This window comes from Passer montanus, unplaced genomic scaffold, assembly GCF_014805655.1.
Source record: "Passer montanus isolate IOZ18808 unplaced genomic scaffold, ASM1480565v1 scaffold38, whole genome shotgun sequence".
NCBI classification, from domain to species: Eukaryota; Metazoa; Chordata; class Aves; order Passeriformes; family Passeridae; genus Passer; species Passer montanus.
In genome coordinates, this window is record NW_024368596.1 from 4,383,454 (window position 1) to 4,405,497 (window position 22,044).

General features: G+C 39.8%; 1 long non-coding RNA gene across 4 annotated transcripts; it reads right to left on the reverse strand.

Moving 5' to 3' along the window:
* Positions 1 to 2,815: 2,815 nt before the first annotated feature.
* Positions 2,816 to 21,994, reverse strand: LOC120506236. Of its 4 annotated transcripts, none has more exons than XR_005628459.1 (4): positions 20,514 to 21,994; positions 18,612 to 18,694; positions 10,874 to 11,119; positions 2,816 to 5,971 (listed from the first exon to the last, which is right to left on the reverse strand). It is a non-coding gene; the product is annotated as an uncharacterized LOC120506236 (long non-coding RNA). The 4 variants fall into 4 exon arrangements; XR_005628457.1 differs by lacking the exon at positions 2,816 to 5,971 and adding an exon at positions 7,736 to 10,161; XR_005628458.1 differs by lacking the exon at positions 2,816 to 5,971 and adding an exon at positions 7,736 to 10,192.
* Between the last annotated feature and the right edge of the window lie 50 nt (positions 21,995 to 22,044).

Sequence of the window (22,044 nt, forward strand, 5' to 3'; positions counted from 1 at the left end):
TCCTGTACAAAGTAATAAATTATAGTCCCTGATAATCCAAGGAAAAAAGCAGCCATTAGTCTGCCAAGGCATGATGGGCCCCTTGTATTTCCAGTGGGTTTTGTTCATCAACTCCTGAATGTTCCAAATGATTTTGTTTCCAGCACTTTCTCTGGGAGACTATTTCACAATCAAATATGTCACTCTGTCACAAAGTTCCTCCTGCTTTTCAGCTGACAACTTCTGTTTCCTTTTAAAGTGTAATATTTCTGTTTGTATTGCCCAATGCACCTCAGAACAGAACCTCTGTAAGAGCCACAACAGGATTTTGACTCATTGGGTGCTTTCACATCTGGGATAACTGTACAGGAAATAAAATGCTTCTCCAAATTTCCTCATTTCATATTTTGAAATATAAACTAAAGTTGTCTATGAACACCTAGAACAAGCCATGCTCAGAAGCAGAAGAGTATCAGTTTCTAGTTACATAGATATTAAAAGTTCTTTATCTAAGGCTCAATCTACAATATTTTCTTTATTTCCTATCCTGCTTTCCTCTGGACTGCTTTTGCTGTCACATTCTTGCACCATATTTTGTTGACAGCCCAACTGTCTAAATCTATGACATTGTGACAGTCAAAAAATGCTCAATCGGTATTATCTTCCCTTTTTCCTGTTCAATTAATATTAAAGGAATTTATTTTTTGTTTATAATCTGAGAGAAGATTGGGGCAACCTGCACAACCTTTGCTTGTGCTCAGACCAGACCTAAGCCTTTGAACACTTAGCTGTTAAATCCAACCCTTCTGTAACAAAGAGGAAAAAAAGAGCTGTGTTTTTAAACTTGAGTTACAACATGTTTGTAATTTGACATGGTAACTGGCAACTGTGAAGCTCTGAGTATCCTAAGAGAAATTAAGAATGTTGTATTTAATGCCTCAGTTTTCAGATTGTAATGTTAAAACTAAGTGGCAGAGAAAAAAACCCCATTCCTTTATTTGTAAACTGGGCATACGTAGTTTTTATCTCTATGTTTTTTCCTAATCCTTCAAGAACCTTTACAGATACTGTCTGTATTACATTTAAAGGCATAATTAATCCCTCTAACAAATCTACTAATTTCTACAAATTTCATTCTACAGGAAAGAAACATTTGAATCACAAAACTTTAAAAGAAGATGTGCCAGGTCTGAGTAAGTTAATACATTTAGCAATACCATAGTCCTAGTGATCTCACTTCTAGAAACTTATTGTTTGATAAACCTAAGCCACAGCAGATGGAATCATTATTCTGTGTGTCTCTGGATGTCTCCTGGTCACTGCATTCTTCAGGCAGAAGAAATCCTGCTTGCGATTAGAGTGAAAGCAGAGTGGCTGCCAAACATCTGTGAGAAATTGAACATTTTTCATTTATAATCTGAAACCTGAGTGGACAACTAGTTGTTGGCCTCTTCTGTCTAGACTGGTGTTGTTCCCCACCCCCAACTCCATGTGTAAGGGTCAGCCAGGAACCTGCAGGATGGAAAGAAAATGGTCCAAAATGACTAACACTTTTTATTCAAGTAATCAGAGTTCATTTCTCCACTCATTTCTTCCACCTCCATCAAAGTATAAGTAAGAGAAAGAATGATTTTAGAATTGACACCTATGAAAATAAAATGCCTGGCACAGGTTCTAAGAAAAGGCATGCCCTGGTTTTAATTTGTGTTATGTAGAGGGCCCCTAAAAGTGAAAAAGCATGTGCTCAAGGCCCCTTGCAGCTATGAGACTGCAATGGGAGTAAGTTCTTTATGCCCTCACTTTATTTACAGTCCTTTCCTCATGAAGGTGATTTTTTAATTAGAGTTTCATCCTTAACTCTTTCTTTGAGCTTTTACTATAATAAAAATCTCTCTTACAAAGGACACATGTTAGTTAAGCTTCCCAAATAATGCTTAGGTCAAAAAAGTTAATTATAGTCCTTCCTTGACAGACTAGAAAAGTGAGTTATGGCAATGTATTTTTAGAAAAAAAGTGGTGAGGAAGATGTTTAAACTTACATGCCAACATTTCAAATTAAGAGCAATTATAAGTAGTTAGAGGCTGAATTTTGGAAGGCTGATCATCCAGAAACTCAGCTAAGTTTAATAACTAATTAATAACACAAGCCTAGCTATGAAATTGTACTATGAAATTGTATGAATGCAATGTACAAGACTGCTACATCCACTGTATCAGTGTGTCCATAATGAATTAAATAAACAGTGTTACGTGGGAAAGGTGGACAGATTTGGAGGCAGTTAATATCAGCATGAAGGCAGCAGAGCACAGCTCACAGGGTCTCACCAGAGAGACTCCCAGTGAAGCTGGAGTCATGCCACAACAGATCACAGCACCAGTGGCAGGAAGTTGGAGAAAGATGGTGCTGACGGGATCTCATATATTTATTCGATTTTGAAAATTTATCTTTTTTTTGCAAATAAGAGCTGTAATTCTATATTTTTGTTTCCTTTTCATCCATGAGATGGGAGAGTGTCATCTTGCAAGATGACCCTATTGTTATTTAAATGAAGCTTTTAGCATTTTATCATTATAATACAGTTTTGTACCAGCAGATTATATACAAGAATTTGTATAGTACCATCTGTGATTAAGATGACAAATTGCCTCTTTTAGTTCCCATGGAATTATCTCTACAGAGAACTGGATTTTATTTCTTTCAAAAATATTAAGTAAATCTGTGAATTCTATTGTACCTTTATCCACTTAACAGTGCAAATGTTCTAATTCATGGGAAGTGCTTTTTGCTAATAATGACACAGTATCGAAGAGTTTGTGCTAAACCTTTAATCAAATTCCTCCTGGTTTGCTTTTGCTCTTGGGTATAAAACCAGAAATGGTCACAGAATTGCAAGCTTGGAGAAAGATCAAGGAGACAGTAAAAAAATAAAGCAAGTACACATAACTGCAATGAATATTGCTGATAAGCACATCCCAGTGGGTGCAGAAAACTGTTACGACAACTCTCAAAGTTTGAGTTGAAACTTGGCATTTGACTGAAAAGAGACACAAAGCTTGTAAATACATTACAGCTTATTTCTAGTAAAATCAGTTTTTATTACCATAGAGTCTAGACTGAACTGAGATTGGAATTCAAATCTTCATAGGTACCATGCAGCTAAAAAAGGATAAAAGGAAATGTTGAAGAAAGGTGGTAATTTTTTCCATTTTATAGTTTGGAAACTAAAACACAAAATGGTTTCAAGTTTAACTCAAATCCCAAGGATTTCCATGGGCTGTGGTTAGACTCTTGGATTACAGCCATGGTGTAGCACCTGCCCAGCTCAGGCAGGACAGGGCAAGGGCGTTGGCAAGATAAGGCAGCAGTGCAGATGGCTCTGCTGAATGTGGGAAAAGGCAGCAGGGACACTGCTGACCAGGACCATGGAGGGCTGCAAGGACCCACGGCAGGAGTGGGTGTTTCTGGAGACATCCCTTATCTACTCACAGTGTGTCTTTATGACCGCCCAGGAGCAATCAAAATTTAAGACTGAGATCATGAGACAATGTGGCTTTAAGGACACCACAATAGGCATTCTTTCATTTACACACCATATAACTCAATGTTATATGAGCATTTTAATTTAGACCCAAACTTCCCATAATTTAGGAATAACCCATTCCTCTAGTTTGAGTCCTTCAGAAATCAAACAGTTCAGTTCATCCAAACACATGCAAGTTTGGATGCTTCTCTAAATCTCCAGAGTCTGCAAAAGTAGGGCAATAAATCTCACAAAATGTGTGTGACTTCAAGGGCAGCTCCCTGCCAGGTGTGGCTGCAGAATCAGACCTGATGAAGCATTCCTCTTGCTACAACTTCATTTTCCAGACCCCCCTGGTAGATTTGATTCCATGCACATGATGTACCTGGGTGTGAGCTATACAGACATTCCCTCATCACCCAAAAGTGGGGTGTATTCATGGAAGACTGAGAGAAATTCTCATTCCAATGATTTAAAAAGATTGAGGGTAATGACCTGAATCCATGCCACTGCCAAATAAAACTATATTAAACTAAAGAATTTGAGTGTTTCTGTACATTCCATTCTTGACTGAAAGTTTGTCAGTCAGCTCACCCTTTCTGAAAACACAATGGATTCATGATCATTAGATTTAGTTTTGTATTTCATAGCTTAATTTTAATCACTATTTTGCAAAATATGTGCTATATCCATATAATAATGCAATGACATACACAGTGGGTTTGCAATTGCTGCATGAAACATGCACTAACATTGCTTAAAGCTTTCAACCTTTTCAGCATTTTTACTGCCTCATTTAGGAAAGCATACAGAATCAAATAATGCAAAGGTATTTTTGAACTGAAATGTATAGCTTATAGCATTTGCCACTAATGGGAACAAGCAGTACCATAAGATGCTTAGCTTAGTCAGTGAAAAGCTAATGTGAATTACCATAAGCTGTTAGTCAGACATTCAAGTGAAATCTGTAAAAATTGTTTCCAACAATTCTGAAGCCATCAATCCTTCCTTAAAATGACACACCAACCTCCATCATTCTTTTCAGATTAGGATTTTCTTCTCTTCTGCTTGGCCCTTGAAGGTTACATTATGCATAGATATGTATAAACCACATTTATGTCCATATTATACAAATATTCTCTTTCCTCTGAAAGTCTACTCCACATGTACAGTACTTTTATTTGACATTGACTTTTAATATAAATTTGTTCAACTCCAGATTTTAAGACATCTTCTTGCCTTACACAAGTTATTCTAGTGCATTTACTCATTTATTTTAGCCACAGACACCATATGAGCACGCACAACTCTTCACCACTGCCCTCTGCCACAGCTGCCACCTTCAGTACCAAAGGCTGCAGAGGCTCATGTGGGCCCCTCAGGGGGATTTGTCAGTCACAGACTTTTCCCAGCAGGACAGGGAAAGCAGAAGCTTCACCCTGCTGGCAGTGAAGCCTGCAGAGCTCTGCACAGTTGCATGCAGAGGACCCATTGTCTGTGGGTACCCTGCAGCAGGGAGCACTGCGGCCGAGTCTCACTGCTCACCTGGGAAAAGCCTACATTCTCCATATGTAGCTGTGTTTTATTCCAAAAAGAGCAGACACAGATTTCAGAACTGCAGCTAAAAGCAAGCCCATGAGAAGTTTTAATGCTGGGAGCTTGGACAAAGGTCAGATGACTCTGCTCTGCCTGACAATTTGTTCTATGTCAATGTCTGTAGTAAGCATTTTTAAAAACGGGTTCAAGTACCTCCTTTCCTACTACTACTCAAGTTCAAACCTCCTCATGTAAATCCTAGTCTACCCTCCGTTTGTTCTTGCTAATCAGGAATTCTTGGAACAATACAAACACATTTGTATTTTTAGCACACATTATGTCTTTTCCATCTGCAAGACACTTATTTAAGCTACTTCCCTTTTCTACTGCCTAAACTATTTTACTCCTCTGTATTGATTATATGGATTTATTATCCTAGCAGAGTTTGAGATGATGGTAGGATTGCTGACTTCATCAAACAGGACAAAGAAGTAGGACAGCAGAAATAAAATCGAACTTTAAATTTTACACTTTTAGCATTTGCGGAACAAAACATGACTTCTGAACAACGAAGCGATGTAAGAAACTATTCCTTACAGACACGGCCAGCGCACGGGACACGCTGAGCACGGCGCAGGGACAGGAGAGCGGCACTGGAGCTCTGCAGGGCCACCTCCGAGGCCAGGCGGAGGGAAGGCAGGACTAGAAAGCAAGGGGAGAGGGGCAGGGTACCCTGGGGGCTCGCTGGTCACGACAAGTCGCTAATCACCGGCCTAACCCCCCTCCTGCTAAGCCGACACCGCGCTCCAGTTGATAATGCAACTTCCCAGCGCTGTGCTGCAGAACAAGCTGTACTTGGCACACCGCCACGGAGCTGAGTGATCCTTCTCCTGCGGGATTCCAAAGCTTCCACAAACACAACAGGTCACTTCCCACTAATGTCACATAAAAGAAAGAGATTGAAAATGTCAGTGTTGAGATTGGCTGCCGGATGAAATCGGTATGCAGAAGCAAGCTCTGTTTCCGAGGCCAGAGTGAAGGGAAGCCGTGGAACTCCCCTGTCCCCACGGTCCCTCTCCCACGCACAGCTTCCCCACCGTGCGGAGCAGCCGGCTGGAGCCCGGCCTCGGTGGCCACCGAGCCGTGAACCTGAGCCATCTTCAATGGGTGCACAGCTAGCTTAGGATGAGAATGGCTGCATGTCACTGTCCTGCTGCACAAACAAAACAATACTTGATGCCTGAATATGACTTATGAATGAGGAGAATGGCATACAAATAAATTCATGACCTGCAAAAATGACCCAGGTTTGATTGTTAGCAATGTGATCACAGAAGTATGAAATGGAGAGGAAAATTGCTAATATGCTGTGGAACACCATTCATCAGGGTTACTTTTTACAGCACATATCATACTTCAGAAGAGGATATGCCAAAATACAGGGAGACTCTTGATTCAGCTCTAGCTGGCTTACAGCTATCTGGATTAATTTCCCACAGCTGTGCTGTGTTCATCCCAAGGAGAGTAAATTCTTTAAAGAAATCAGGAGAACTAGATCAATTCACACAATGGCAGGCAAACCCTACAGTATTCAGGAAAGAATAACAATTTAAATCAGGATGGTTTTGCTTCCTAAACAGACTTTGGAAACAGCAAAATCCATTCCGTAAAAACCACCACCACATGAATGCTAATATTTCAGTCATGTGCCATCCTCTATATCCCATTACTTTTACATTAATGAGTAAATGAACTGTGAAAAGACATTAGAAAACACAGGAGACATACACAACACATGCATCTGTTCAGCAGCCAGGTTTTTAGATTTTTTAAAATTTCATTTGTGTCATGTTTCGCTCATTCAGTTGTATGGCACAGCACACCTGGCTCAGCACTTGCTGCTTCTCTGGCTCTATTTCTCCCCACCCGTGTCAGTACTGGAGCTGGCTGCTCACCAATCTCCATAACTCCATGGATTAGCTCTTCTATTTTCATTTGTTTTCTGAAGCTCTAGGGCAACTGAATATTAAAATCAATCTAGAGTCTGTTTTGGAATCCTTGCAGTAAATTTAGGAATTTAGTTAGTAAAAATTTTGCCTATTGTGGGATTCCAATTAAAATGGGAGATCATAAAATAAAGAATCATGGCTGATGAAGAACAAACACTTGTGATTAATTAGTCAAAAAATGTTATGCCTCATATATCAAAATATTGACTTTATTTAGTCCTACTGTTCCTGCTAAATTGCTACAGAGGTAAAAAACAAACCAAGAATGATTAATTTCTATCTAGAAATTTAATAATTTCACAGATTTTTTCCCTTTCTAAAAAAGACAGGCAAGAAAATACCACAATAAGTTCTTTCTTCCTTCCTATATCAATTCACATTGAATAAATCTATAAATTGTTTTAGTTTTCAAAACTGAAAATATTGAATGTTAACAGTTTAATTTCAAGCAAAGAAAAAAGGAAAAAGTATTTCAAGAAACATGTACCACTTTTTACAGTAAGCCACTATTTACAGTTAATCACAAAAAGTAGTCTATTAAAATACAACTAAAATTATCTGCAACTGATTTTAACCTAAAGGTTTTAACTGTAAACAGTTTGCTTGTAATTGAATAAATGATAGTTTAAAAGTTAATAAATTCTATGAAAACAGAAATGATCATTACTTGCCAAAAGGACGGAGAAAAGACAAAATATATTATTACAATTAGGGACCTGTATCCTCTTTGTGCAAAAACAAAAATTCAATTTTCCTCAAGATGAGACACAAATATTTTCTACTTTATCAATTATAAATGTACTAGTATAACATTTAATATCTTTTATATATATTACCATAACATTTTTCATTCCAATGATTGAATGTAAGATAAATACAGCATTTGAAATGCCACTCTTTTCTATCAACTGACAATAAATTACTTGTTCAGTTGATCATTAGGCAAATAGTGCTTTGATACAGCTGACCTATTGGAAAAGTAATTAGTAAAAAAATACACTTAAATATTTTGAAGGCACTGATCCTGCCATCATGTCTGAGCTGAGCACAGCAGCTTTGTGAATTAAATTTATAAGGTGTAAATGCAGAGTTCTCTAGACATCCACAGAATATGAGATAGGCTCTCCCAAACAGGACCCTCTCAAAATTAATTTGTCCATCTTTACATAGAATGTAAAAGGAAATTAAAAATCAAGGATCTCTGTTGATTTAATGTTTTTATATTGACATTATTTTACAGTTTAGTTTATATTAATTTTAGTAGATCTATTAGCAATTTATATTTATTGTCTATAGAAGATTAGAAAACCATTCAGCTGCAGTTTTGTCTGGATAAAAACTGTCCCAGAAAGTTTACAACATTCTTACATACTGCTAACATATTTTCACAATTAAGACTTTTTCCAATCTTTTATATAATTATTTAGGTTTGGGAGTATGTGCATCACTACCATCAGACTGGGTTCTATGCACCTTTAACTAGCATGTTTCTCATCACTTTATTGTTTTTACAGAGCCAGTGGAAACAGGCCACGAAAGATACAAATATTGTTGCCTTGGTGTAAACATCCAGTTTTAGTTAATAAAAAAGAGACTTTTTTATTTTTTAGTTATAAAAAAATTTGCTTCTGGATTCAGTTCCTCTTGCAAATTCTGAATATTTTACACAGCCCCAGCAAGCAGCTGACTCCCGTGCCCGCAGCGGCTGCACTCCCGCCCGGGTATTGACTCATGAACTCACTGCACACTTATTCCTACAAAACCCTCTTCTTGCATGTGAGACACAAGGTCACAAACAATACATTTCTAGAGTCTCTGTCTTGGTTGTCAGCTTATCTCCTGTGAACTCCCTACAAATATTTAAAAAACAAGCCAGGACAGTTGTGTTGACTCAATGGTGTCAGCACCTTTTGGTCAGGTAATGTTCAAAAAAGCAGTATCTCATTAAAGATACTGCCAAAGGGTCAAAATCTTGCCTTTTCTGGCAAGACAGAAGAACAGCTCTGTTAGATGCTTTAAAATTTAGAAAAATGTATAAATCCTTGGCACTGTTACTTGTTTCTGTTTGCACAGGCAGGCTCTAACCCTTTATCCCCTGCAAATTAAACCCCAAATGCATGGGATCACACACAAAAGAAAGCCACTTACCAAAACCTCTATCTTTCCTTTTTACAATTCTAAATATCTAAGTCTAACATCTAAATGCAACTTCATCTTAATATTTTCATGCATCCATTGTTACATATGCACAAACATTCTACTTTGTTCAGACAGATCATAACCAATTATTTTAGCATTCTATAGAGTCTACATTAAGCCCAAAAACGTACTAACAGTTATGGAAATAATGAGTGCACCAATTTTTGCATAAGACAAACAAGTTCATACTTTATATAAGTAAACATCCATAGGTTTAAAAAGTTTTAGAAGATACTTGTGAAAAATACAGTTCTTATCTGAGATTTAACAGGGTAGGTTTTCCTACTGTATTGGAATAAAAAAAGTTAGTCTTTGTCACCTATTCTTCAGTTTTGAATAAATTTATATCTGACTTTCAGCAAAGCAGGTTTAGACATCATCAGTTTTCAATGCTTTGAACCTAACCAGTTGGAGCTTGTCAAACTTTCAGAAATATTTCCTGTAACATTAATCAAGAAGTCATTTCACAAATATGATCCTACAAAAAGAACACACTATCACATTTGTGTGAAGGCACCAAAGCTCAGAGATAAGGCAGGTGACAAAGTGACAAAAACATCCAGTTTCAAGATACAAAACTTTTAATGTAACATAAATATAAATTTCAAAGTATTTCAGTCTCTGTCAAGAGATCTTACTTTCCACGAAGCTGCTCTAGGTTTACTATGCAGATAAGGATGAGTCTCACAAGGAAGTTAGTCATCCTGTAAGCAACTTCTTTGCAATGAAAGCACAACTTTCCCTCCCTTTTTGCTCCAAAAGTGTAAGACAGAATTCTCTTTGCAATGCTTGCAGGTAGAAACCAAGCACACAGAAGCACAGGACTCCACCCTGGTCTCCCTGTCCAGGCTGCACCCAGTCCCTAAACAGCAGCACTTGTGCCATGCAGCAATTCACTCAGCAGCTCTAGTGGAGGACTGTAGACACAAGCAGAGAACTTAGATAACTCTGTGAGTAGCAAAAATATTTATATTTATAATTAGATTAAAGAAGATCAAGCATGTTTAACTAAGAAATGTAATAGCTGTTTACAAGAACTTTGACAATTATTGCAATTAAACACATATTTTAGCTCGCCCATGCAAATACGAGCAGCCTTACGCAGTTGTCTTTGTTTTCTGTACTTACTCATTACTCCAGCTAGCAATTATTTTAAAAATATCACTACATGATGTTGTTGCAGTATATTATCTGATATTCATTTGAAAACTAATCTTTGTCAGCTCTCCCATGAAACAGAGTAAGACTTTCTATGAAAAATCCCACCCAAAGTAACATTTCATCTACTCTATAGCAAGTTCCTTCACCCCCAAAATTTGGAAATACATCAAAACCCCTCTAAAAATACCTCGTTTCTTTTTCCACACAGGAGGCAAAGATAGTTTAAATGATTTAAGTGTGAATATAATCCAACAACTCATTATCAACATTACACAATCTTTCCAGAAAACACCAAAGCCGTCAGGAAATGATCCCTAATTGCAGATCTATTTGTCAGACTATTCCCCAAAGATATTATGAAACACTGTTCTGTTTTTTCAATCATCAGATTCATGATACATAATAATGTTAACTTCATTAATGACATTTAAATCTTATTCCCACAAGCAGGCAAACTACTTTACCGACCTTGTAGCCATTATAGATTTTTTTTTGGCTTCTAATCTAAAGAGAAGTGGTTCATAAATGGGTAATTTCCAGAGCCAGCAGTGTTCTGGATCCCAGCGTTCGGAGTCTCCAGTAACAAAAAGCCAAATTCCTGCCCAGCGAGTGCTTTTCAGCCCAGACACAGCAGCAGGGCTATGTCCATGTCCCATGGACCCAACAACAGGGCATTCACCCTGACAAGGACTGGAAAGGTGATTTCAAGAGAAACTGCAATGAAACAGCAAAGGATGTGTTTCTCAGCTGAGTAGGAATACAAGATTTGTGGATAAAGATAAAAGGGTTTTGAATTAATCGATAGCAGCAAAATAAACAGGAATAGAGGAAAGGATTTTATATTGAAAATTTCCATGTAAATTTTATTTTCCCAAGTTTCAAAAATTAACTTTCCTTTTGATCTTCAGCAATGTCAATGTTAAATTAATCTCTCTATTTTTTTGTGTGTGAAATGTTGATAGCTACATCAATGACAGAGTGAACCATCAACAGAAATTAAATCTTATGGATTCCAAAGAAGCTTTGGAAAAACAAGAAAAAATCAAATTCAATCTCATAAAAACAATTATAATTTTGAGACCACAATGTGATTCTAAACGTGTGTATCAACAAAGGTGAATTTTAAATCACACCCTAATTGTCAGATTTGGAGGAAATTTTGATTCAGAAAGAATGCCATTTCAAAAGTGTAATGATTACACTGTCCTTGTAAAGGTCTGTCTTTCTTGTATTAGTATGAACGAATGGACTAACAGGCTTCAAACAATTTTTTGATTAATTCTGATTAATTTTATCCATGCCATCAAATTTTTGTCAGTCTGCCATTATTGTCCTTTTATCTTTATCTTCCCATCTCAGTTTTCTACAATTCCTTATTTTCAGCTCATTTGAAGCGTCATTTATGAGGTTCATATTTGTATTGTAGATGTGATAAAATGAACATTTATTTATCTAAAATTTTTTAATCAATTTTCCTCTACTGTTTTTACAAAGAAAAAGTCTATGAGCAACAAAGAGATCAGCAGCAGGGAAACTGTAATGAGGACCATGTTGTGCTACTGACTTGTGCTGAAGACAAAACAAAAGGTATCAATCATTAATAATACTTGATGTATATTTACATTATTTTAATACTGTATCCCATTATTTTATTATTTTATACTGCATTACATTATTTTAATACTGTCAAACTTTGCATATTTCCTATTGTTGTTACGGGAACACAGCTGAAAATTCAAGAAGAAAGCTTTCCTAAATGTAATGCCACACACTGTGGATCCTAATTTAACCTAACCACTGAATGACTGTGGGATGCAATTCCAGCACGGAAATGTTTCCTTCCCAGAGCAGGCAGGACTGCCAGACTGACTCAGCAATAACCACCAAACCCACCCAACCACGGGCGTCCTTTCTCGTAATACGATGAATTTTTATTACACATCTTCCATTCAAGTACAGACTAGGCCCAAATCTGCTCTGTTTCTGAGATAATGTATGATCCTTCCCCAAGCAAAAAGCATTTAAACAAACATCCTTTCCTAACATTAATGAACATGTTACCTCTTGCTAATTTTGTGACTCAAAGAACAAGACATTGTTCATATCTGAAGTTTTGTTAGATTTATGTACTTTTCCCACTATTGCAGCAATTGCAGCCTGTATGAAATGAGGCACTAAATGAGACTATTACTATAAAAATATTTTTCAATACCTATATATAAATTAATTACAGAGATGTAGTAGTATATGTGGAAGAAACCACATTATTACCTCAAGCCCTATATAATATACTCAATGCTACCACTGAATATCTAATTACTAAATCTATTAATTTAGATATCTATAATTTATAAGTTGTATATGAATGCTCTTTTCAGTTCTGAAATACTTGCTCCCCAGTGAAGGTTCCTTGTGCATGGATATGGGCATTATTACACAGACCCACTGGCAAACCTGAACTCCTGTTACACTGAAGCAAAGCAGCTCCGGAAAACAAAGTCACAAACCACTTATCCATTTCAGAAGAGATTCTGGCTGCACTTGTACTAATATTTACCCTTAAGATAGCAGTACAAAGATTAGAGGACCATTAATTTGTAACACAAAGAGAACTGCCAAATAACATAGGATTAATGTTACTGTTTAGTTTAGTTATTTATTTTTTTGATCTTAGAATGTGAATGAATAATTAAGGGAGGCTAAAATATGTTTGGAACAGGCAAACTTTTTAATATCTCCCTTACCTCTTCCTACATATTCTAATGCCACCAATTCCCATGTTATTCTTTCAGTTCCGTTCTTTCTATTAGGCAGACTGCTCCCACTCTCTTTGTGTGGCACTCTTTATTAGTAAGAAAATATTTTTGCCTTCCTTCTTTCATCCATATTTTTCCTTAACTTCTTGGGCTCCACTTCGATAGTTTTCTGGAGATTTGGAATTACCCTGTGTATCAGTGACCCTTTGCTGTAAAATGGGGTTAACAAGGTCACTTTGACAGGACCAGAAGTAATGTTTGTTTTGAAACTGAGTGCTCTGTTTAAATCTATTTACTTCTAAGTCAAGGCACTTTGAGCTCTCATGATGACTCAGAGCAACGTTGCAAAGCCTCAGTTCTACAAAGAGATTAGTCACTTTGTTTTTTTGCACTGAGCTGCTCTGAGTCAGCTGTAAATTGTTGCACATCGAGTACCTGAGTACAACTTCAATTGGTGCAGGTAACTTCAGTGCAAATTCCTGAAAGAAAAGCAGTCTCTGTATCTGAGCAAATGATTGACTAGGTCAACGTTCTCCAGTATGTAACTGGGTTTGACAGTGAAAGAAATTAGAACTGTGTGAACTTTGATTTACATTCTTTCATTACAAGGAGAAATTTCAGGTATAGAAGGCTGAGTTAAATAAGCTCTGTGTATACTGAACAATCAGTTGAGCTGTGCTCTTAATTCCTTAATTATGTCAGAGAAAAAATCTAGACACCAAAAGGTTTACTTTGTTTTTTGTCTTAATCTATAAATGTAAACTTTAAACATATTAGAGGCACTAACCCAAACTGTCTCCCTACACAGCAATACCATCCTAATCCTTTTTGGAGAAAAAACCCACAAGAGACAGCATAGAAGAAACTTGACATTTCTCTGAACCACTCATCTCTATTAATTTGGAACATGAACCCTTTAGAATATGATTAAGGGAGCAACAGCAGAACTTTAGTAAGGATTTTGAAATTGTTTTCTGTACACTATTCCTTTATATGCCTGAAGATGAGAAATGCATTGCTATGAAATGTAGTGCTACAAATGAATACCCTGCACATTTTATGTTCAGGAGTTTTAAGATAGTTTTGGAAAGGTTTTTATTAAAAATAATTATCTCTGTATCTCTGTTGGTGAGAACTACTCACCCAAGCTGTCCTACAGCCTAAACTGAGCAATCGGTATTTCCTTATGCATTGACAGGGGCATAATTTGTCACTGTTAAGTAAATGGTTGAGGTAAAGTCCTCTGAAAATTTCACTAGAAAAGTATAGCTGTTTAACACTGAAATAACCTATTTTAACACACACTATCCTATTTATTATAGATTCTCCTTCTTCATAAACAAAGAAATAAAAAGAAAAGCTATTCACTGCCAGGCTTCACAAAGAATTACTGTTGCCCAAAGTAGGAATTCTCAGTATGTTTGATTCCCAGTTGGCTACCAGAATCATTAACCTCCTTAGACATCAAGAACAACAGACCTTTGCATTGCTAGCTGATCTAATATTAACAAATTAGTACTTTAATCTCAATTTTATTTACAGATAAATCACTGCTCATCTGCAAAATCTGCTGCCTGAATCTGTTAGAAGTCATTGCAGAGCTTAATTAGCTGATTGGCTGATTATTTGATTATGCTAGCTTTAATTCTTAAATTTAACTGACAAAAACGGTGTTTTTGTTGTTTTCCATGTGAGTGCAACTTGTTTGCTTAAAAAAAATAAGTAAGAACTCAGATTTGTCTATCATATTAGTGATTATTGCCAAGTCTGCTGAGAATCAAACTTGACTGGTCCTTTGCAAGTCATGTATGCATTGCTGATTCTTCTCTCACTGTGACAGATTTGCTTCTTATAGGATGACAAGTGAGTGCCCAAGGAACAAGCACTAGTTTCAGAGCTGACAAGTGAGTAGAATGCCTCACCTGCCTACACATGAGCAGATAAACTATTCACTGGCAATCTGATGGTCACAGAGCTCCGCATGGAAGTAGTAAGGCATTCCTGCATTCTGTGCCACCCATCCTCAAAACTGTGCTAAGGGCACTAAATTAATGAGCCAACCTTGAAGAAAAATTATTTCCTTCCATGAGCAAGTGGAGAAGTGGGGGGAATTTGGGTCAGAAGCAAACATAATCATCATTCTGCACCCTTCTGTGTCAGCACAGGGAACTGGCTGGACATGAAGGAAGGAACGTGCTCCATCTGGCAGGGTCTGATGGCACACTCCCCACTTGTGCAATGCTACAGCTCAGGGGAAATATGATTCAGAGGATGCTTCTGAGTCACAGCTTCTCACTGAGCTGCTCCAAACGGGCATGGCCACGTTTTGTCCCATCCTGGAACAGACTTGCCTCACCCTTGCTCTCAAGTGTGTCGGGCAAGCACTGACTGTGAGGGACACCAAAGCACTGAGCATTAATTCCCTTTGCAATAACTAAGCCAGACTCATACATACTATCAAAAAGGCAACCACTCTCTGCTAATGATGTCAAACAGTAGAGCAGCATTTAGTATGTGTTGTCCGAGATGTCTGTGGTGTCATGCTTCACATTTAAAACAATTCCTTACAGAAAGATAAAGCTATTTTCACCGCACCTTTGGGAAGCGGAAATTAGGGGTTCTCTGGAGTTTACGGCATTCCCAAGCCAGGGGCACTCCCTGAAGCTCGCTGCGGGAGCGCCGGGCGGGGCGCGCCCTCCGTCGTTCTGTCCGTCCCCCCGCGGGTCCGGAGGCGCTCCCGGCCGCCGCCCGGTGCTCTCCCAACGGGACGGGTACAAAGGCACGTCCTCGGCACTCGCCATGGACACAGCTGCCATGGCCCCGGTGCCAGAGGGGCAGCGCGGGAGCAGCGGAGCGAGCCCAGGCCCAGAAGATGGATTCGCTCACAGCGGCTGCGAGCGGGGGACAAAGGTTAGGGAGCATCAGGGAATTCCAGAAGGAGACTGGAGGAACCAAGCTCTGCCCTCCTTGAGATGGAAACAGGGACGACCACCTGAGAAAACCAATAATCACGCCTTCCCCCCCGTCTTAAATACACCACCCCTGAGGGGCCAGCACCGCCTAGGCTGGCACTGGCCGTACTGGACACGGGGGAAGCTCCTGGCAGCTGCTCACAGAAGCCACCCGTGCAGCCCCTCGGCCCAGCTACCCAAACCTACCAGAACAACCCACTGCATGTGACCAACCCCGTGCTGCCTCCGCCAGCAAACCAAACACATTCCATCCCGCACCTCTGGGTACTGTGTGTTTAAGAATTATAATTGAAACACACATTCATCACAAACTTCACTTACATCAACCAAAAGAATTCCCTGCACCAAAATCAAACTAACATCAACAACAACAAAAGTTACAGACAATACTCCCCTCATTCCTTCACCACAACTACGACTACCAAAATGCTCCACAATCATTCTGCTCTTCCCTCTCTAGAATTGTTCATCCATGTTTTGTCCATTACCTTTTCCTTTGTCCTGATCTCAAATTCCTCATGTCCCCATTTGGGCATCAAAAAGGCCTTTCTTTTTTTGGTGGGGGAGATGAAATTAATCTCCCTGCTTGATGTTGCTACAGATTGCTGCTAGTACTATAAACCCTGTATATGGCCAAACTGTGTATAGCAAAAGAGCACATTTATGTTTCTTTCACTAGCAGAGTTGCATAATATGAAACATAATCCTAAATCTGTATATCGCAAACAGCAACTATCCATCAACAGGAAACCAAACAGGCAGAATAATCTTACTATTCATTCATGATCCAGTGAGAAACGTTGTGCTAATGTGAGTGTATGCCTTTGAAAAACAGCATTCTGTGGCTCTTTTCACTGCGTGGTGACACCATCCCCAATTATACAGAACAGTAAAGAAACCAAGAGTCTGAGTATTTCTGTAGACAATGATGTGATAGGATTAGATAGATGGTGAAAGGAGTATAATGGAACAAATAAACAACCAAATCCTCATTATCAGAGAAGTGCTGAGCACCCACAGCTCCCTCTAACTTAAGCTGGGAACTCTTTAATATGTTTGCCTTTAATCTTTGTGCCTGAAAATCTTAAATTCAAATCTGTACATTTTCATAAGTGAGCATCATCACAATTGCTGTGAAGGTTCCAGCATCTTATTTCAACACAGCAAGGAAGGATGGGGATGGATCCCAGGATTTCCCTGGATGAGGGAAATAAGACCACATGTAGCTTATGCTGGGAAATGCGTGTGTAGAGGACTCTTAGTGGATTCTACACAACTGTAAGGATAAAGGAAGCCCTCAGGCTGGCTTTACAATAATTTTATATAACCCTTGATACCAAAATGTGTGAGGCTTTTTGTCATGAACAGATTTTATCTCTAAAAACACTCTTTTGAGAAAGGGAGGAATTCTTATTTCCATTAAATGACCACGGGATTGAAACACGGCAGAGGGAGAGATTTGCCCAAGGAAGTAGGGCAAGCTGCAAACTGAAGTGACAATTTAGAGCTCCCTATCTGTACCTTAAACAGAGGGTATTACTGTCCTCTGAATCTTGGTTAGGAAATGGCACAATAGTTTCATTTCCTTATTCCACTGACATACAGTGGACAGGGACACTTCCCCATCTGCAGCATGACCCATGCTAACTGGTAATTTAAAACCACTGTTCTTTTTGGTTTTGTGAGCTAACTTTGCCTCTTGTAAAAATCACCGTATGACCTACTGTGAGAGCACAACTGATAAGAAGGTAATGACAGCAGGCTACTTTGGAGATGTAAAGTTAAAATGAGGGAAGAGTTTGGGCCACAAATACACATTATGAACAATTACATTAATTTATTTTGCACAAATGTATAGAAATATATGATTGGTGAAAATATAACACATACAATTAAAAACTGTGAATCTTACCTTTCACTTAACATCCTTTGGTTGCTAAATACTTTTGAGATATTTTTATTTATACAGAGGTAATTTCTCCAGTTCCTTTTCTTTTATGAACATGTCACAAGAAGGACCAAGCCAGGATTGTGTTTTACTACTCAACAAAACTGATTTCCTTTCTGGTTTTATTGGGTAATTACTCCTGTAGATGTAACTGAGGATGGGCATAAGATAGACTGTTGTAACTAGAATAAATGAGCAATAAATCATGCAATATCACGTCCAAAATAATTTACTTCTTATATCTTAACTAAATTAATAATATCACTCCTTATGGAATTTCAGAGATCCCTGCAGGAACCCATTCCTTGTTCCTCAGTACTTCAGCCACAGATGACATATTTGGCCCTCCATTTGGGTCAACAATATGACTACCAATAGCTTAATTGCTTTATATTACACACATTATAGCCACTTGTGGAAACTGCCATGAAAGAAATGGTTTCAAATTTTTGGCCTTTGACAGTGCTTGCTTCATGCAGACAGTTGGTAGGGTAGAAAGAGCAAATACATGAAACACAAAGCAAACATACCTCCAGCTCTAAGAACTACAGGTTCTTCAAGTCTGGTGAAGATCAAGAGACGCGTGGAGGGGATCTTGATTTCTCTTTAGTTTCTGAAAGACAATGCACCCACAGCTAAGGAAACATTTCATACACAGGCTATGTTGGTTTCTGTCAGCAAAACTGAAGAATATAAAGCTGATTTTTTATAAAAAGTGGGGCACTGACTTCAGTCACATAGTGAACTATGGCTATGTGCCAGACGAGTAGCCAGAGAAACAGTAAGAAAGACACCTACAGAAATTTGTGAAAGTTATAATCATTTGTGACAAAAAAGGTAGTAAAATTAGATCCAATCCCATAGCCAGACAATTATTTCAGTAATGGAGGGGTATCATACACTAACAGGTATACTTAAATGTTTTATATAAGCTACAAAAATAAAAAAATCATTACTATAGGAAACCAGTAATTTTGATTCCACAACTGCACAAAAGACTCTAAACAATATATATTCAAAGAGAGAGAAAACAAATAGTTGTTCTTCCTACTAATGAAAGTTGAGAGGAGGTATGCAAATTATAGATTACCTTGTACTTTCAGTAAGTATTTTTTAGTAGTAGTCATGTAGGAAAACATGAACAAATTAAGTTTTCAGGAATGCTAAGCACTTCTTTTAAGCCAGAGAGAACCCAGTGGAAAAATCCATTTCTATTTATTCTGTTTCTGCAGGTCCCTGCGGGTCTGATCACATGTGTCCACCACCCCAAAATTCTGCATGACTTAATTATGCATAGGTTGCTTTCTCACCTCCCTAGCAAAAGCACTGTAAGTGCAATGTAAGAGCAAAGGACTCTAAAAGAGACCAGAAAACAGTAATACGTTGCTTCTTACAGGGACAGATTATTCATAGTTACTGTCAAGCAAGCCCAGAGGTTGATGACTAAAAAAAAAACATAAACAAAAAAGAGAACCCAAGCCCTTTCTTTCAAAAGTTTTCCTTTCTTCTTCCCATGTATATCCTGCAGCAACCAGCCCAAATAAGCATGCAATGAACAAAGTTCACCTTGCTCTATACATTTAAAACCACTTTAAATTTTCATGTAAAAGTACAGAATGAAACCCCAACAATTATGGAAATCTCAGCCTCACCCAACTGACAGACCAGGTAGAAAAGAATGAAAAATAAAAGGAATTCATCTTCAGAAACCAGTTTAATTCTACCAAGGGCTATTAACAATATACTGCAATATAATTTTATAGTTAATTCATGACACCATTAACTAATGGAGAGTTTAGTTGTGTATTTTTGTGCCAACATGTCTGAATGGCTTTAAAAACTATATTTAATCTCAGTTTTCTAGTGTTAATAATTCTTGTTTTGGGAATAAATAAGTTTCTGTAGTTACAACCTATTTACTGTATTGCCATAACACTTAGGACCTCTAATCATGTACAGGAACATGCCATGTTAGATGATGTAAAAACATAAACCAAAAAGAGTGCAGCTTAAACACTGTGAGCAGGCAGTGAATAGAGAATTATGAAAAACAAGAGACATAAACAATCAATATGGCAAGTACTAGGCTTGGCATGTCAGCTTTCAAATTGAGTTACTGGACTTTCAAAAAATATCTTTTCCCACACCTGAGAGGGAGAATGAAAGAAAACACAGAGCTATTTATCCCAAAACAAACCAAGTGGGTGATGGAAGCTGGTGTCAGGAATTGTTGAGAGTTGTCACCTCATGATGAATCATAGGTGAGGGAGTCCAAGAATGACTTGAAAGCAAATCAAGACAGAAAGTAAAGAGACGTGTGGTCAAAATTCCTGGCTAGGGAAACGATCTTTGCTGTTGTATTACAGGAAAAGGATTATTTTTACACTTGACATGACTGGCACACACAAACTCCTAACTCAAATAAAAGGTACCTTTGGCAGGGACGCTTTTATTCGGAGTGAGAAGGCACCAGGAACAGCATCCCGGCCAACACCCTGCCCTGCCCTGCAGTTTAGGCACCCCCGCACAGGAGCAGGCCTGGGCTCGGGCTGTCACGGAGCGCTGTGTGCTCTGCCCACAGCCCGGACAGCGGCCTCGCTGAGCACACGGGCGGGCGGGCAAAAGCAGCAGTTAATCACCAGAGGAAGAGAGTGTTGGGGAAGTGGGGAGAGGACTGGAAGTGGCTCCCTGCCCTCCAACATTGCCTCTGAAACGGTGGGGCAGCCGTACGTGTAATAACATCCAGCGCTGTATTTTATCAATACAATTAATCTAGATGGAGCAGAGATTTTTACGTCACAGAAGTGCCCATTAACTGTGAAACAGAATGAATTTGCTCTTCACTCTTCTCATATTTTGACCTAAACCCTAGGAGTTATGTCAGTGGCCTACTCGGATGCCACAGGCAAAGGATTGCACAGCGGTCACAGCAGTACCGCGGATTGTCACCATACTGCGACTGGCGGCGGGCAGCCCCGAACCCGAGACAAGGGTGACACAGCAGCGTACGGAAAATAAACAACCACTGCACGTCACCAACACCGCGCTGCTCTGCCAGCGCAGCAAGGGGGGGATGAGGGGGCTGTGAGGGTTCTGAGGAGGCTATGAGAGAATCTGTGAGGGCTTTGGGGGGTGGTGGGGGCTATGAGAGAGTCTGTGATGGCTTTGAGCGGCTGTCGGGACTATGACAGTCTGTAGGGCTGTGAGTGGGCTCTAGAGGCTGAGAGGATGTGTGGGGTCCGTGAGGGCGGCTGAGGCAGAGCCCCGGCTCAGACATGGCGCCCGGGGGGGCCGTCACGCGCGGCCCCTCGCGCGGGCCGCTCGCGCGCGGCCGGGTTGTTTACTTCCTCTGCGGCGCGCGCTCCGCCCCCCCGCCCCTGCCGCCGCTCCGCCCCCCCCCGCGCGCCCTCCCCGCCGGCCAATGGCAGCCGCCGCCAGCTCCGCGCGCTAGGGGCGGGCCCCGCCCCTAAGGAACCGGGCGAACGCAACGTCAGCCGGTAGTGTTCGTCAGCCGGGGCTTTGCGCTGATTAGCCAAAAGGCCTGCCCATCTCCTCAATGCCCCGCCTTCCCCCTTACTCTCGCCGCCGAATACACAGCCCCCCCGCCTTGCCTCCCCCGTCTGTGTGTGTGAGGCGCGGATTGGCTGTCGGACCGACCGCTCAACACTCCTGCCAATCACGGCTGGCCCCGCCTCTTTCCCCAGCACAGGAAACACCCCTGCAGATCGCGGCCAGCCCGGCGCGGCCGCCGCCTCCCATTGGTCCGCCGTGTTGTCCGTCCTTTGTAGCCCCGCCTCCCAGGACAGGGCGCAGCGAAGCCCGCCTCTCCTCCCCGCTACGCCCGCTGATTGGCTCTCTGGCGAAGGACTGCCGTTTCCTATTGGCTCTGCCACTGCCACTCTGGCGCGCGGCCCGGTCGGCTCGCCGCTGCCCCCTCGCCCCGCGCGCCGGGCGCCCCGCCCG